The sequence below is a fragment of the Equus przewalskii genome, chromosome 2 (assembly GCF_037783145.1).
Source record: "Equus przewalskii isolate Varuska chromosome 2, EquPr2, whole genome shotgun sequence".
In the NCBI taxonomy this organism is placed as follows: domain Eukaryota; kingdom Metazoa; phylum Chordata; class Mammalia; order Perissodactyla; family Equidae; genus Equus; species Equus przewalskii.
In genome coordinates this window covers 106,875,830-106,892,386 of record NC_091832.1, presented here as the reverse complement: position 1 = coordinate 106,892,386, position 16,557 = coordinate 106,875,830, and the positions used below count along the sequence as shown (strand labels likewise).

The following is a 16,557-nucleotide window of genomic DNA, read 5'->3' as shown; positions in this document are numbered from 1 at the left end:
TGAGAGAGATGACAAACAAGTGAACAACTACATATGATGATTCCAGAGAGCAGAAGCGCTATGAAGAAAATGAAACAGGCGAAGAGGCTGGAAGGGCCCTATGGCGGGGGGAAGGTCGGGGCTATGGAGGCTAGTAATGTGTTGAGGCTGAGTGGTTTCTGAGGAAATGACATTTCAGCGAGAACTTGAATGGAGAGGAGTAAGCCATGGAGAGATGCAGAGTGTTGGGACTGGAACGGACTTTTTACGGAGTGGAAACTGAGGAAGACCCATAGGAAGGACCTATTTAGTCAACTGGGCTTCATATCAGGAATCGGCCTCATCTCTGCCTTAACCGCAACTGTCAGCCACCAAGACGGACACACTGGCAAGCCCTCGGTACCAGAAGACAGACACTGACTCACTGAGGCCGCGACAGTCACATCAGGTAAGGAACAACAGACCGGTGTTAAACCCAGGGGTGCTGGGATGGGCGGTGACACCAGATGTCTTAAGGTCCATTATCAGATGGAAGAGGGATCAGAAGCGCTCTGGCTAGCCCAGAGCCAGCGGCCGGCAAGGCATCACGGGGAAGTAGAAGGAGACTGGAGCTCAGTAAAACCAAGACTTGGCTGACAAAGCCATTAAACTGAAAAGAGCAGTTTAAAGAGTAGGAGGTGTCCTGACAGAGGAAGGATGCTTGCTGACTCTCCGGAGGGAGATACCAAAAAAAAAAAAAAGAGTGCTGTAAAATCTCTGGGGAGAGTCTTAATAGGATTGCAGGAGTGTGGTGTTTACTTAGATGGCTTGTTATCTGAGCTCTCTCTGCACACCGGCAGTAAGTGAACTGTGTTTATTAAGGGCCTATTGCAAGGCCCCGGGGGACCTCTGATAAGGCGGAATCACAATCCTCCGGTGAAACCAGACACTTTGATTCTTAGGGTACTTTCTTATCTCACCTGAATTATAGCTATTTTTATATTTTTTCTTGTCCTTCAGAAAAAAAGGCTCTTCACGAGGCTTACATAATATGAGTTTATTCAAGTAGGTGCCCATTAGACAAAAATGACTTTTTACTCATCTTTATATCCTCTACATAGACTCTTTTAGTTCTTGCACAAAGCAGGCACTAAACAAATACATGCTTAATTCTACTGCATTCAAGAAGCTTACAGCAGAGAATGAGGTAATTGGAAATCCCTCCCATCAGAAAATCCTAAAATGTTGAGGCTATGTAAGGAAGTTGGGGGTAGTTGTTTTCTAAAGCGTCAAGACAGATCCTTAACTCCAAACCCATTTTTCCCGTGCCCAGACATTACCCCCCAATGGCATGAACCAGCTCAGCATGGGCCTCGCCAGGCCAGACTCAGAGTCAGGCTGGAATTTGAATCTGGGCCCCATTCCTTCCTCTGCCAGAATTCCTCTGTATCGTTGTGACTGAGGGCAGGTCATGTAACTATAACCGCTCTGAGCCTCGCTTTCCATGTCTGTTGACTGAAAGGGAACAGCAGTTCCTGACAAGGCTGCTGAAGGGTTGCTTGAGATGCTGCATGAAAACCAGTACACATTAGGGGCCAGCCTGGTGGCGTAGTGGTTAAATTTGCATGCTCTGCTTCAGCGGCCCAGGGTTTGCGGGTTTGGATCCCAGGCACAGACCTACACACTGCTCATCAAGCCATACTGTGGTGGCATCCCCCATACAAAATAGAGGAAGATCAGCACAGATGTTAGCTCAGCAACAATCTTCCTGAAGCAAAAAGGGGAAAGTTGGCAATAGATGTTAGCTCACGGCCAGTCTTCCTCACCATAAAAAAAAAAAATCAGTACATGTTCATATTACCTCAGCAGCACAGTCCTGCCAGTTACTAAACTAGGAACCTCAATGTGACCTGATTTCCCACTCCCTATGTCCTGCTAACCATCAAGTTTTGCCAATCAACCTGCTGCATATTCTCTCAGATTCGCTCTCTCTTCTCAGTCCAAACAGCCAATGCCTCAAATTCTCCACTTACTGCATCTCACCTAACTGCTCACACCCATTTCCCGCATCTCTCTCTTCAATCATTTTGAACAGAACTGACACTGTTACCTTTATAGACAAAAATTGGTTTCACTCTTCTGCTAAAAAAAAGGAGTCAAGTGGCTTCGCACAATCTAGAGGTTCTGAAGCCCAGGACACTCTAGGTCCTTTACCCTCCAGCCGCTACTCACGCTACCAAACCCATTGCCTACAACTTCCCCCACTTGGTGTCACGTTGCCAGCACCGCCTCCAGGCCTCGGCAGAGGCCACCTCCTCGGGTAGGATGCCTTTGCCGCTTCTCTGGGTAGCAAACTCCTACTTAGTCTTCAAAACTCAAGCATCAATAACCACAGGGAAATCTAGTTGTACACTTTCCTATGCTCATACTTCTATTGCAGACCATTTTAAATTCTGTTTGTACATATTCTCGAGATCTCCAGGGTAGAAAGGAAATCCTCTTTATCTCTACAACGGTTATAAAGCTGACCACAGCGCCCAAAACCAAGCCGATGCTCATGACATTTTGTGGGTGTGTAACGAATGAATGAAAATGAAAATAATAAAGTTCACTATTGTTGCTGATTCATGGAATTTGTCTCATAAGAGATAATATAAGCTAAATAGGAAATAAGTTATAGAAGCTTCTGATAATTTGAGAGGTGCTAAACTTACAACAGGTTATTGTGTGAAACTCAAAAAAGTGGGACAGTATATCTTTAGTCTTTCGAGGTGGACATCATGGACATCTGCTGGCATGGCTGCCGTAAATAGACAGGGTGTGCTGGATGGCCCAGGGGCCTGGTACAAGGACGCATCTTTTCTGTTCTTAAGAACCCAAAAATGTCCTGGTAAGAAGGACACAGCACATTACTCAGGAGGGCCTCTTTCCTCTGGAAACATGTGGAATCGGTTTGGTTGGGATACATTCTGATCTGAGAAGAGGAATGGTACAGACCCTTGCTTCTCAAACCTTAATAATGTGCACACGAATCACCCAGCTTTCCTGCTGAAACGCAGGTGCTGATTCAGTAGGTCTGGAGCGGCCCCGAGGCTCGTCCCGTCTAACAAGCTCCAGGAGATGCGGCTGCTGACAGTTCACACGCTGCACTTTGAGCAACTCTGCCTCTCCCAGTCCTATGACCTGTCAGTGGCGACAGCAGCACCCCCATTTTCATCTCTGGGATTCTCACTCTTTGAACTTTCTGACTTCTAATTTTCATTCATTACGAAAGTTTACTATTTTAAACATCTATTTAGGGAGAAGCATGGATGAAATACAGATTGTCCATATCTTTTCTTCCTTTTACTTTGGGAGCTATTACTATATCCACATGATTTCACAGCTTTCTCTCTTCTGTACTTTCTTTGCATAAAAAAAAAAATGCCACGGGGACTATGTCTATGTTTATCTTAAAGCCTGGTAATAGACTAGTGGAACTTTAGGAGATTGTGACCAAATTCAAAGTTACACCAAAGTTTCTAATTTGTTCATATACTTAATAGAGTTTGTGTACTAACAAGTAAGATGCTATCAAGAAGAAATCGTTCAGGGGCTGGCCCAGTGGCACAGCGGTTAAGTTCTCACGTTCCGCATCTAGGCGGCCCGGGTTTCGATGGTTTGGATCCTGGGTGTGGACATGGCACTGCTTGGCAAAAGTCATGCTGTGGTAGGCGTCCCACATATAAAGTAGAGGAAAATGGGCATGGATGTTAGCTCAGGGCAAGCCTTCCTCAGCAAAAAAAAGAGGAGGATTGGCAGTAGTTAGCTCAGGGCTAATCCTCCCCCCCCCCCAAAAAAAGAAGAAGAAGAAATCGTTCATTATTACCATAGAATAACAAATATCACAGACTAAAGAAGTAGCATTGATTCCACGGGCCCAATCCCATGTTTTCCCAAATATCTGATGGTCCTGAAGCTTCACCCCCCTCATCTCCCCTGGCAGTTATTTGATATGACAGCATTAAAGCCTGTCTCCTCTCGCAGAGGATGTGAGGAGAGGAGTAAGAAATTGTCTTGTTCTTGTAAAAAGAAATAAGGTAAAGTAACGTTTTCAAATCTGTATTTCTTCCACCATCCCTCTTACAAAATTCAAGGCCAATGAGCGTGGATTTTGAACATGGGAACTCAGAGGAGCCGCGTCTGGAGAGATGAGATAATATTCTCCAAGGACACTGGCTCCTGACAATCTGGTCGTTGAGAGAACCTAGTAGAAAGGATGGTTAATATATCACTTCCTTTTCTTTCTCAGTCTCGATCTCTCTTCCATCTCATGTCTCAACATCTCAGGTGAGCTCTTCCCACATCCTGGGTTCCTGTCAATACAAGACTGGATTTTCCTACAAATACTGGAATTTAATTTTTGGCCTGTTCTTTACTCTTTTCCATCCCCCACTGTCGTGTAATTTTTATGTCTCTATGCATATATATATTCATTCATTCATTCATTCATTCAAGTTTTGGGACAGTTAAAAGGTTGCCAAACTAAAACAGCAAACGCTCACTGGACTTAGTGCCAGAAGATTTAGGCTGAGGAAGTTCTGACTGAACCGTGATTGGCTTTGTACTTTGAGCAAGTCTCCTAATCTCTTTGAGTCTCTCTCTGTGTCCTCATCTATGAAATGAAGACAATTATTCCTAGGACTGTTATGAGATTAAAAATAGTGGATGTGAATGCTCTTTTAAAAGTAAAAAAAGTTCTATTTATCTACAACTAGTATAAACCAGCTTCTCAAAGTAGTTGCAAAATTTTTATTCCACAACAAAAGATACGTTTTGAGTTGCTCTTAAAACAGGGATATGACAAGGAGTTTCAGCATCAGATTATTCTATTTACTTAATCTATCAGGCAAAAGGTCAGGTTCCTATTTAATCAGAGACCGCCTAGAAACACAGAGGAAAGGCCAAGATGTTGGGTTTTTAAAAATAATCAAAGAAACAATGGGCAACTCTTAATTTTCTTTTCGTTAGCCTTGATACACCATAGCTGAGGCCATCACTATTATTTAGTAAACAAAGCTGGATTAAAACTGGTTCAGGCTTTTTAGGCACGAGGTCCAGCAGAGGATGGAAGGTGCACGTGTTGAGATTAGAGAGTGGAGGATTAGGCTCCGTGCCTGGGATGTTCTGCATTATTATTTCTGGATTAAGAGATGATTAAAGAACAAGACACTCAAAAGGCAGACGATGCGGACAGACTCCACAGTCACTTTTAATGAAGAGTTTATAGGAAATTATGATGAAATAATACAAGCATATAAGCCTACAATTAGGGAGATGACAAACCACAAAATGCTGACCCAAAATGGGAATTCAGACACAATCATTTCATCCCTTTCCCCCCAAAGAAAGTAAGATATAGAGTTAGGTATGGTTTTTCTTTTTTTAAATTTTTTTTTTTAAAGAGTGGCACCTGCACTAACATCTGTTGCCAATCTTCTTTTTCTTTTTTTCTCCTTCCCCCCAAGGCCCCCCAGTACATAGTTGTATATTCTAGTTGTGAGTACCTCTGGTTGTACTATGTGGGAATGCCACCTGAGCGTGGCCTGACAGGTGGTGCCATGTCTGCGCCCAGGATCCGAACCGGCGAAACCCTGGGCTCCCGAAGCGGAGCACACAAACTTCACCACTCGGCCTCGGGCGCGGGCCCCTAAATTGTTTTTTAAGAGAAGCATTAAGGAGAGCTTCAGCTGGTGAGCGTTGGAGGTCAGCAATGTTCAGTGGACGCTACACAAGATAGAGTCTGCCAAGAGAAAAAGATGTTTCGAGACTAACTCTTTGTTGTCACTGCTTTGTAAGTGTGAATAAATTCTAACTGATATTTTTTAATTATAGGCTGAATTTGGTGGCTGACGTTTTAATATATGTGTGTGTAGGTATAAATACTTTCACTGTCTGAACTGAGAAATACTCGTTATGTCCTAAAGGGTTTGAAACTGTTAGAATATTTGGAATATCCTATCATAAGTGTCTATAACAGTGCTCATTTCCACATTGAGTACAGTTTCATCCAGTTTTTTGGAAAAAATCTTAGAACTGATCTAACTTCAAATCCTACCTCTAAAAAATGCCACGTTATTAATGGAATAACTGTAGAACTGAATTACTATTAATTACTACTAATTTAAAAAGAGATGCCGTGGCATATTGATTTTTCAGCGTTGTACCTACCATACATAATTGGGATACGTTTCAATATCATGGGTCATCTGTCTCTCATCAACTTATAACTCATTTTTCTAATCCTTAATTTTAGTATTAGACTCTACTTACTGAAGAAAATGTTTTATTATTTCCTTTTCCAGGCAACTTGTCTCCAAAGTATGTTAAAGAGTTTGTCTATTACACACGCGCGCACACATACACACATATCAGACTCAATAAAGAGTGTATTGTGGGGCATTTTTAAACCTGTGTTTGAATGGCTGGTCAGCTGGACTAATTAAGAGGAGGGCTGAAGAAAGGAAAAGAAATTTGCTTTCAAGAGTTGATTCCATGGCTAAAGACAGAATTAATAAAGCAAAGAGATAAACTAGCTGCCTTTTGTGATTGGAGTGAATCTGTGCAAATGGTGGTTGGTGGTTGGGGGGGGGGAGGTTACACCAGAACTTACATATATTCAGAAATTGACACCCCATTTCACTTTCAACAATTTTCCCTATTAAAAAAGCCTTTAATTTTCTAGAAGGACAGGTGTGGGGCATTATACACCTATATATCACAGCTAGCCCTTTGTCTTATTTTGAACCAGAATATTTTTACTTTCAGAAACAAATTGTTTCGGCATGACCTTAAACACTGATTTAAAAGTCAAAAAATGTAATCATTTTTTCCTAGAAAATTCCCTAATAAGTTAACTATTACCAAAACAAACAAACATTTAATACAGAAGCAGCCTATGATTAAGTTCTTGGGGATTTAGACTAAATTAATGATATTTTTGAATCATTAAATTGTAAAAAAGTTCTAAGCAAACTGCGTTCTTTCAAATTAGTTTGGCAATTAATGTCAATTTAAAAAATTTTAGACATTTCCATCAATTTTGCTTCCAAAACCAAAGAGTTGTCACTTTATTTTAAAAGTTTGTGAGTTTAGGTAAGTCTCTTAACTGAAACTGAGTCTCAGATTTCTTGGAGTAGGAAGATATAATATCTTCCTCTCTGGGTTCCTGTGAAGATTAAGGAAAACGATGGACATGTTAGTATCTTGTAAACAATCGAAGGCTATACAAAGTTTAAGATTATTAATAAATAGAATCATTTCCATCCACACTGTGAAATTCAAACTTTAACATAAGTTAAATTCAACTTTAACATGTTAATAACTGACAGCCTTACGGAAAAACAAAATTTCAAATAAAAAATTCAAAATGTGGGGCCAGCCCAGTGGCACAAGCAGTTAAGTTTGCACATTCTGCTTCAGTGGCCCGGAGTTCACTGGTTCAGATCCCAGGTGCAGAGGTGAGCACCGCTTGGCAAGCCATGCTGTGGCAGGTGTCCCACATATAAAGTAGAGGAAGATGGGCACGGATGTTCACTCAGGGCCAGTCTTCCTCAGCAAAAAGAGGAGAATTGGCAGCAGATGTTAGCTCAGGGCTAATCTTCCTCAAAAAAAAAAATTTCAAAATGTAACACAATATACATTTTTATGAGAGCTTAAGAAGGTTGGATAACTTTTTTTAACTCTTAGTATCCTGAAGTTTCCAGAACATAATAAAATATAATATCTATTTATTGGTAGCAGAAGAATTATGAAATGTTTATACAAATAACTAAGACATCTTGAAGATACTGGTGACTAATTTATTTGAGGGATCTTTCAGCTTCATATTCACCTCCTTTCAAGACCTCTGGCCCTGTAATGTGTTGTCTCCAAATCTCTTAGAATTGCGATTAAAATATATATATTTCATATACATAAAATAACAAAGCACTCTATACTGGGACCAGTATCATAGTTCATTATAGCGGATGAAATTGTATATTTCAAATCTTTTCCTGGTTAATTTGTGGGCAGGGCTGACTTCTTGTCAGAGCTGATTAGAATGTCACTGTTTTCACTTTGTATTATTTTTACTTCATAGAAGCTGTCACCTGTGCCATTTTTTTCATTCTTTTTCTTTATTTATTTTTTGCTGAGGAAGATTAGCCCTGAGCTAACATCTGTGCCAATCTGCCTCTATTTTATATGTGGGTTGCTGCCACAGCATGGCTAATGACTGGTGTAGGTCTGCACCAGGGATATGAACCCATGAACCTGGGCTGCCAAAGTGGAGCATGCTGAACTTAACCACTACACCATGGGGCCAGCCCCCACCTATGCCATTTGTTATTGTTCAATGATCATGTGATATGCTGAGTAAGAGTGCCTTTGTCAATAGATACATTAAAAATATTAACAAAACTTCTTTGCCTTCTTTATATATGAGAGTAAATATAAATAGACCTCCTGATATTTTCTCCTTTCATCATAATAAGACATCTTGTGCACCATAATCAGGCAAAGAGGACACTCCTTTCTAGAGACCTCTGCTTTACTTGATTGACACTATCAGAAGCTGGGTACTTGTTCAGCATGATTTTCGAGGCAATGGGAAACTTCCATCTCAATTGTTTAAAAGAGTATCCTGCATCTTTTGTTTCACTTAAAAGACAAGTTTTTAAAGACAAATACTCACTGGACCTCGTTCTTGCAAAGGTAATCTCGAATGTCCTTTCCAAGTCCTTGACATCAAGATTCTATGTCATAAATTCACACCAAGATAGAAGGAAGGTGAGTTACATAATTTGCGGGGCCCAGTATAAAATGAAAATTTGTGAGGTCCCAGTGCTAGGTCTCTTGTTCAAAAATTAAGAATTTCAAGATGGCGGCAGCAGAGCAGTCAACTAAGCACAGGGCCCTGCTACAGGCAGCCCATGAAGCTGGCTCTGGGTATAATTTATAGCAGAGAATAGGAAACCAGGAGTCAGTTATCAGAGGAAGAGAATAAAGAGCAGGCATATACTAAAGGTAGGCTGCCCAAAGAAGGAGAGGCTACGAGATCCAAAGATACAGATCACCCCTTTCTAAAATTCGGTCTTAAGCCAGGCTCCTTCCAATCTGGCTTTATCTAGCTACTAACATCTTTGAAAGATATTAGGTGATATCAGCTTACCCTGTTTCCCATCCCAGGAGTATTTTTATATTTATAGGGGACACTGAAAAATGAAATTAAAGATGAAGAACCATATTTTTGCAGGTAGTGTTTTAGTATCTTGAGAGGCCTTGGCAAGAAGTGGAGGTAGGGTGGCTTCCCCAGTACCACTCAGGCCATCTCTCAAGGGACCTGCCTGTTAGTTCATCTGATCTTGCCACTGCCATCATTCGAGTGTTACATTTTTATCTCCCACTTAAGAGGCAGTTCTATTTTTTCATTAAAAAAAGGAATATATTTTCATAGCACATTTTAGCAAACTTTAAAGGATCACCCCTAAAACAGAGATAGCTGAAACTTGGGGGCACCAAGAGATAAAGGCTTGCTGCCTTTTCTTAGTTGGCCAGGTGTTTCAGCGAGCACTGCCGTTTCTGATCTCTCTCACCACTGCTGGCAACAAATCTCTCTTCCATGACAGGATCCACTTACTTCTGAATCAATCCCAATTTGAAGCTTTTGATAATATCAGTGAATGCTGTAATTTAATATGAAATTACAACATTTACTGAGCGCTATCAACATATGAATAATATTTAGATTTAAATCTAGTGTATCCTTATGCGTAAAAATGTATTTATTATTTGTCTTTAAGTGTATTTTAAACAAGATAGCTAAAATGGATCAAGTACATTTATGTGTGTGTATGTGTGGTTTTTTTTTGTATGACTGATAATTTAATCAGAAACACGTTTTATTACTGGAATAAAATGCATAATGTTACACTTGGCAATGCCTATGCACTTAGAGTACATATGACCTGAATAAAAAAGAGCAATCGAAGCCATCTCCTAGGTTCATAGGATCGCTATGGTTTGCTTTTCACTACAATGTGCTATGAATTGTAACCATCTATACTCCAGGAGCCACCTAACGCTTGCAGCACCTAAGTTGGAGAAATTAATCCTAAATAAATCAAGCCTTTTTACGCTAGCTTTTTCTTTTTAAACATAATATTTTCAAGTAAGTACCACAATTTTGCCCTTCATTTTGTCGGTCAACTGTCCACGTGTGTTATCTATCTTTGTATATAAACACTTGTTCATAGTTTCTATCTTATAACTTAAGATATAGTCATGCTGATTTCAAAAGCAAGATATCACACATTACAAATCTTTCCAAGTATGAGTTTAGTGTTTACTACTTTTTTTAGAAAATGATAAACTTCAGTCTCATATTTTATCTAGATCTGTGTGTATAAGGACACTGCCTCAGCGAACAAGATGTAGCTATGATGATTTTTAGTTGTTGATAAAACACCTATTTAAATATAGTCCATATTTTTGGCTTTGGCTTTAGATTGTGGAATAGAAGTTCTCTGAGCACACAGCTGGATGAAGAGGGTGTTTACCTTGATTTCACGTTAGGGAGAAGAAACACTGAGAGACAGAAACTTGTACTGTCGCCATCTACTTCAGTCAGTCACCACTATTTGTGATATTGGCTGAAATCATTCCAATTAGAAAACAGACAAGAGTATATGATGCTAACTCAGTTGTTATTTGGTCATTATATTCAAGCCCTCCATTTTGCAGAGGCAGCGGCTCAGAGTTCCACCCAAATGAGCTGATTTCCAATCGTGCGTAATCATGTTTTCATTGAGTTCCTTCCAAACTTTATATAACCCCATTATTTCTAAAAATGTTTTTTCTTTCATAACTATATAAAAGGCAGCAAATTCTTTCACCAGAATAATTAAAAGAGACATTTGATAAGTTAGCTATATACTTTCTGCCATATTTTTTAAAGAAAAGATTCATTTCAGAGTTTTCACAAGTGAAACTAAAAATAAATATTTCAGAGAAATATATGAAACATTAAATATGTGTCATGTTCAATATGCTACAGGAAGAAATTAACAAACGAAAACCAAAAACTATTCACCAACTTTCTAAAAGAAATTAGTTTCCAAACGATCCGGAAACTATTGAAGGAATAATGACATGTAATACTGGAAGTTTCTATACTTATAAACTTGAGGTCTGTGGACTTTAAAGTGGAGTTTAAATCAAATCTAGCTGAGTGAGTTCTTAAAAAAATTGACATTGTAACAGGACCCAATATCCAGCTGTTCTGTGGTCAAATCTGTCTCTTCATCCCAAAGAGAAAAGTGTGCAGAAACATATTGCTAGTTCGCTTTTATTCCACACTGATCAAATACCTTACCTTTAGTTTTCAAATGCAAAACGAGCAACCCTTTTTTATTTTGGGTGAATTAATATTATGTATTTCATATTTTCCAAATATTTCAAAACACTAAAATGTATGGAGTGGTTCATTTGCAGCTTTTAGCAAAATACCAAAAGGAAGGGGGAAGGTGTAGGTAGAGTATCTGCAGGCATAGGAAGTATGTTTAGGAAGTAAGCAGCTGAGAATATACCTGGGTTTGGCACTGGCTTGGGCACTAGTGGGCTACAGAATAGCAAATGTCAGTGTCATCTCAGAAGTGGCAAGACACACAGGAATCTGTACCCACCTTCAGACAAACACAGACTCACACTAAAATGGTGTGGTTTTTCCCAGAAATACAACTGAATTTCTAGTCAACAACCACTACATGATGCAATAAAATATTAGCAGTTTGGTTTTTCCATGTCATACTATGTGATTCTTTTTTATCCACAACAGTAACAATAACAACAGCAAAGTATTTACTTTTCTTCCCAGGTGGAAATTAACATGTGGAAGCATGCCTGCATGCATTCTGGGTGTCAATGAGCATCTGTAACATACTGGAAGAATAAAGCAGACTTTAGCCTAACTTCAGGGTATAAATTGCAGAGTATTTTTTAATGGAGTATTTAAATATTGGAGGACTTTAAAATCAGTTTCCAAAGCAAATATTTGGTGTGATTTACTATTCAACTATAACTCGTTTGACTGTTACTTCTGCTACATGATTGTGAACCAAAAGGGGAAGAATACATATATTCTTCAGAATAATTGCTCTAAAATAAATATTTAGAGGTTTAGATACTGTTTCAAGGTCAAATGAATAAACTGAATGATATTTGTAGGTTAAGCTTTCCTTTGACCCAATACAGATGATTATACTTTCTTTCTGGTGACTGGCTGATGGCAACTGACCCTAGCAAGGTCCATTCATTACCAGGCTGCTACTCTGCGTGCACAGCTCTCCAAAATAAGACCTGACAAGAAGACATGGAGCAAAAAAAGAGTGAGAGAGCACTGCTTGGTCACTAGAATCCACCACCTTGTCACTGGGAAAACTAAGGAAAAGAGATTAAAACAATTTAGATCAGTGCAAATTATGTGGACTTCACACTACTCCTACGCGACCTGTTAATTCAGGGATAACTTTTCTATTTCCAATATCTCCTCATCCATCATAGTAAAATGAAAAATAAGTTCTGTCCTAGCAACAATGACAACAGGAACAGAATCAGTTTTAAAACAGAAATTCTGACCTCTAAATAGACTGAATAGAGCTACTATAGAAATGAACATAGGAATCTAACAGACAAGATACATTTCATTTCTACCTTTCCCCCTTCATTTCAAACAATTTGTTAGAATTTCACAACACATTTTTCTCCCCTGTCACACAGAGAGTGGTCAACAAATCCAAGCAAGAAAACTAAAATCTGAATTGCTAGGTTCCTGAAGCAGATTGAAAAAGTCGCTACATGAAGTTTTCTGAAGACTGACCCAGCGTGGCTGCTTCGAATCAGGTTATGATGTTGCTCTTTCCTCTCTAACACTCTTCCTTTACCTGAATGCTCAGTAGACCCAGGACAAATAAACTGAGGGTCCCGGCTTCCCTCATTCTTAAAAGGATATTTTTCAGTTATACATTTTGTTACATCTTAAGAGATAAAAGCTGAATCTGCAAGTGATTAAAAGATGTTTTATATTCACTGTTTCATTTCTGCTGAAATAAATGTGTTATTTAAACCACACATAATTCATAGCAATTTAGGCCCATTACAAGGTTCTAGCTTCTTTTTTTACGATAGTTACTAATTAAAACAGAGTGTTACTGCCACATCGAGCCTGCAAGTTTGACATACAGGTTTAATGAATAAAATGTTCTGACATAGAAATCAAAACAATAATACAGACAAAGCTGTAAGCTGTTATGTTTCGAGTGTGTGGTAAAGATTAAGGACATTCACTAACGTTGAGAATTGTGCAGAGAAAGCACTTGTAATTTTCTTCTTTAAAGAAAGAAGTAGAGGATTTTGGAGAGGAATCTGAAATAGTACAAATTTCTCTAACTTCTGAGCCTCTCATTCCCAGCTGACCCCTCCCCCCCAGAATTTAAACTCATCAGAGTCACTTTTAAAGGATAAATGACGGGATATTTTAATATAATCCTGAATATAGGTTTAGATTGAAAATGGGAATTGGGACCATAATTAATTATGTTGCCAAGTTTTTTGAACTTTAAGAAGGAAGGGTGAGGCAAATGAGGACATTTCATACGACTGCAACCTTCTAAAAGTTCATGGGTTAAAACTTTGGGAAAATGACAGTATCGTTTTGACATCTGATTAATCCCATATGCAGAATGAGTGTGAAGAATTAATAGCCTTTTGGTGTTTTCACTTTCCGTAACCACTGTAATAAGAGACTGACATAAAATCAAAACCAAATTTAAACTCAGTTTTCAGCCAGGGTTACGGCCTTATTAGCTCTCTTAATAAACAATAATGAATAATAATAAATACCTATCGCCCTCAGTACCCTTTCCTCTGTACGCATATTTGCTCTCTCATCCATCCATCACATCTTTCAGGATAATAAAACAATACAATCCCATCAAATCCTCACCACCGCTCCCTCCGGAGGGATGTTTTATCGTTACTTCTGTGACCCCAAGGAGGATCTGACTTGTTTCAAGGGGGCGGAGAATGGAGCGGGGTCCTATTTATTTCCATTGACGACTCTCCTGGTTCTCACAGGCGCTCAGGGACCGGGTGGGAGGAGGACAAGGGGGGGCGGGGTGCGGAGATTCCCTCCTTCAGAAAAGAAAAAGGGTTCAGGAAGCGAGGCGGGGTGGGGGGTGGGGGGTGGGGGGTAGGAGTAGGGGGATGGAGGGGGAGAGGGTAGTGTGCTCGGAGAGATGAGCAACTCAGTGAAGAAATAAAGTGTTTTTTGTGATTTAGCGGGATCGAAAGATGAGAAGTAAACAAATTTACCAACCCAACTAAGTTGCTAAAAAGAACTTTGTTTATAAAAAGAAAAAAAGAATCAAACCCAGAGACATTTTTTCAGGTTCATTTCCCGCTCAAGGTCTTGGTTTCAGGGAGCTCCTCGTACCGGAGCAGGAGATGGACAGCGCCCCGAAGGGGACCCGGCCCGAAGGACAGCTCAGCGCCAGCGCAGAGGTGCCCGCGGCAAACTCCGAGGGCCTCGGCGACCCGCGCGGAGCCCGTGCGGGGAGCTGCGGGGGCCCCTCCCATCTCGGCCTCGGGCGGGGGTGCAGGGAGGAGAGGGCACGAAGGGCGCACAAAGAAACGAAACCGCACCCCAAATTCAGCAGTTTGCGAGGTGCCCCAAGAGAACAGCTGGGACCCGGAACCACTCGTCCGGATTCCCGAGTGTCAGGGCCGCCCCAGCTCCCCGCTCAGTCCTGAAGGCAGCGGGGACTAGACAGAAGCCCGCCTGGCCCACAGAGGGGCTAGGGCACCGTCGCCCCGTCTGGGAAGAGAGGGAGCGGTCCCTCGGTGGCTGCTCTGCCCTCCCGGCAAAAGTAGGATCCGGTCCCAGGCCACCCTGCTCTGTTCCAGGAAGTTTCTCTAATGATGCTCGCCTCCCATGCAGAGGACAAATGAGGAGCCAAAGCGGTGGGGGGTCGGCCGGGAGAGGCGGCTCGAGCTCCCCGCGCCCAGGGCTGCGCGGCCCAGGGCCCCCAGCCGAGAACCTGCGCCCGCCCTGCCCGCGGGCGAGCCCCGCGCACTGCGCAGCGCCCGCGCTCCTCGCCCCACTCGCAGACGCGCCCGGCAGGACTTTCTCTAGCGGCGGGCAGAGGGCATGGACCCGCAGAGGGAGGCAGCAGGTCTCCCGGCCGGCGAGCAAGGTCAGAGTCCAGGCCAAGCCGGGGATAAAGGCTCTGCAGCTCCCCGGACTCCGTCTCACCCTGGGCACCCGGACCCCCGGGTCCCCGGCCTGGGCACTGTCTCTCCACCTCCTCCTAACGCCGCTCGGGCCGCGCAGCCACGAAGCCAGCCTGGAAAACCGAGGGAGACCTGCTCCACGCCCCTCACGCCCTCAGCTCCTCGGGACAGGGCGCCCTCGCCCAGCGGTGACCGAGAACCTCGCTGGGCCCCTCCGAGTGAGAGGACGCGCGCCTTCACCCCCGTCGCAGACGGGCCCTCGGGTGGGAACGCTTCCTGTGCCAGGTCTCGGGGTGGCGGGCTAAGGCGTCGGGGATGCTTTCCTCTCTCTACTTACCTTAAAAAAAATGTTTGTTTTTCCTGGGGGGAAGAGGAAAACTCCCTCTCGGGGATGTGGCGTGCGAAACAGTCCAAGCGCCCGGCTCCGGCCAAGATGCTAAGCACCGGTACTCAGGAACCGAAGGGAACGGAGGAGGAAGGAGGAGGCAGATAAAAGAGAAAAATTAAATCGGTCGAAGTGTCCCAACTTTGTGGTCGGCGCTGCAAACTTCAAAGGCGAGCGAGGGCTGGCGGCGCGTGGGCGCCGAAGTTGCTGCGAAGTGGAGCGGGGAGAAGCGCGGGGCTGGGGATCCCGGGCAGCGCAGGGCAGCGGCGGGAGGTCCTTTTAAAAGGCGGGCAGCGTGCGGGGCCGGCCGGCGGGAGGATGCTGCGGCGCGAGCGGGGCTGGCGCGGGCTCGGCGGGCGGGTGGCCGCTCGGGGCACGGGCGCCGGGCTGGAGCGCGGCGCAGGGACTGCCGGGCGCACCGGGCGGCGGCGGCAGCGGCGGGTGCGAGGTCGCTTCGCTCCGCTCTCTCGCGGCTCCGAGCGGGGAGTGTGTGTTCGCTCCCGAGTGTCACCGCTGAAGCCCGGAGCCGCTCCCCCGCCCGCCCCACCGCTGCCCGCCCGCCCCCTCCCTCCTCTGCCCGCTGCCTCCCCCGCCCGCTGCCTCCCCCTCAGTTCCTCCCTCCCTCCCTCCCTCCCGCTGCGCGCCACCGCGCGCGCGCGCATACACACACACACACACACACACACACACACACACACACTTGCACACACTCGCACACTCCCTACACCCGGCGACCCAGCGCTCCCCGAACAGGGACCCTCGCGGGCGGCATCGCAGGGGACATACTGCCCTCCTGACCTCCCCGCCAGTTGTGGGGAAAGAGAAGGAGACCCACCGAGACCCCCTGAAAGCGACAAAACCCAGGGAGACGCGTACGCGGGACCATCGCACTGTCAGGGAGACCC

At 43.3% G+C, this 16,557-nt stretch overlaps 1 protein-coding gene across 1 annotated transcript in view; it reads right to left on the bottom strand.

The window, feature by feature from the left end:
• The window catches only part of NDNF (neuron derived neurotrophic factor), a 40,535-nt gene extending 24,335 nt beyond the window's left edge, over nucleotides 1–16,200 (bottom strand). The window contains exon 1 of the mRNA XM_070609209.1: nucleotides 15,605–16,200. The gene's annotated coding sequence lies outside the window, so the exon portion shown is untranslated. The remainder of the gene's footprint in view (nucleotides 1–15,604) is intronic.
• Nucleotides 16,201–16,557: the final 357 nt, after the last annotated feature.